The sequence below is a fragment of the Austrofundulus limnaeus genome, unplaced genomic scaffold (assembly GCF_001266775.1).
Source record: "Austrofundulus limnaeus strain Quisiro unplaced genomic scaffold, Austrofundulus_limnaeus-1.0 Scaffold766, whole genome shotgun sequence".
Lineage (NCBI taxonomy): Eukaryota > Metazoa > Chordata > Actinopteri > Cyprinodontiformes > Rivulidae > Austrofundulus > Austrofundulus limnaeus.
This window is the reverse complement of record NW_013953168.1, coordinates 85,424-87,001: the sequence shown is the minus strand read 5'-3', so window position 1 is coordinate 87,001 and position 1,578 is coordinate 85,424. Positions and strand designations below refer to the sequence as shown.

At 42.0% G+C, this 1,578-nt stretch overlaps 1 protein-coding gene across 1 annotated transcript in view; it reads left to right on the top strand.

Moving 5' to 3' along the window:
• LOC106532427 (exostosin-1) overlaps positions 1–1,578 on the top strand; it is a gene marked incomplete at its 5' end in the record, with an annotated part of 46,790 nt that overhangs the window by 2,500 nt on the left and 42,712 nt on the right.

The following is a 1,578-nucleotide window of genomic DNA, read 5'->3' as shown; positions in this document are numbered from 1 at the left end:
GGGCCAAATTTGGCCCGCGGGCCCCACTTTGGGCTCCTCTGCTCTAAAGGAACATTGATAATAAATAATATTTATGAATGAACTGGTCCAAATCTGCCTTTCAGTGTATAAAATGGTACAAAATGAAAAAGAAAAAAACTGTATAGGTCTTCTGGACGGGTTCCTCTCTAATGAAACGTTTCGTCTCTCCTCCAAGAGACTTCTTCAGTCTGAGAGTTTCAGGCTAAATTCAAGGTACAAAATGAGCAGAGGTGGACAATAAAAGAACGTGAATGGCCAGGATGGCAGTTTTGGGTTCTTAGTGAGGGACACTCCTACAACAACGTAAATAAAAATATCTGCTGAATAGTATTTAATTAATGCAAAACCACACACCTGATTCCAAACTGTTATTGTAATAAGATCCAAAGATGACACAAATTTACAGATCTGGTGTCAAAAGCAAAGTGTTTGCAACATAAAACAGTGAAATTTTCATCTGTAGTAGAATAACTGTTTTAAAACAGGACGTTTCATTTTCCTCGAGGGTCCAAAAACTCATTGCTAAAAAAAACAAGTTAAGTATGTTTGAATTTATTACACAGGGACAAGTAAAATGGCTGCTTCTTTATGGCCTACTTTAGCTGTGCAAACAGAGACCAGTGCGGCTCCACCAAACGCCTGCTTCTAGCTGAGTCTGAAATTAGACAGATGTCCACCGACAGTCCCGTACCACCGGACAGATGTGCTGAGAAGCTGCAGCCAGCGTGACACCGGGCTAAARGGGTGTAATGAAGCGTTGTTGATAACTGTAGTGTCCCACATACGGAGAGGCTGGCAGTGGCTTCACAACGTGGGTGTGTTAATGTGAGCTGAAGAGTCAAACTGAAAAAATGATTGAAGCTCTTACTGAAACAGCAGACCACCAGAGGACTCGACACGGAACATTTCACCAGCTGTCCTGACCTTTGGTACCCATCCAGATGGATGTAACAAACGGACAGCTCCTGTTGGGATCAAGGTGGCACCACTGAGAAGAACCGTCTCACTTTCGTGAAGCTGTTTCAGTTGTAGAGATGTCCCAAAGCTCCAGATGTTACCAAACAGCTGGCTCTTTAGTTTCAGATATCAGACCTGGAACTGGTTTTACCATAAAGGATTTCATTGTTCCCAGTTTAAATGGTAAATGGTAAATGGACTGTACTTGTATGGTGCTTTTCTATCCATCCAGGACACTCAAAGCTCTTCACACTACAATCTGTGTCCTCATTTAACCATTCACACAGCACTCTGTTAGGTCTCTACAGAGCTACCATGTACAATCATCTATGAGACTAATCAGTGCCAATCACATTCAMACACTGATGGGACACATCAGAGGCATTAGGGCTGAAGTGCCTTGCTCAAGGACACAACAACTGAGACAGCTGGACGGGGGATTGAACCGGTGACCTTCTGGTTCCTGGACGACCCCCCTAACCACTTACTTTGTTTATTTCTTTCTCTGTTTGTTTCTTTGTTTCTGTTTGTTTCTTTGTTTGTTTCTTTGTTTGTTTGTTTCTTTCTTTCTTTCTTTCTTTCTTTCTTTCTTTCTTTCTT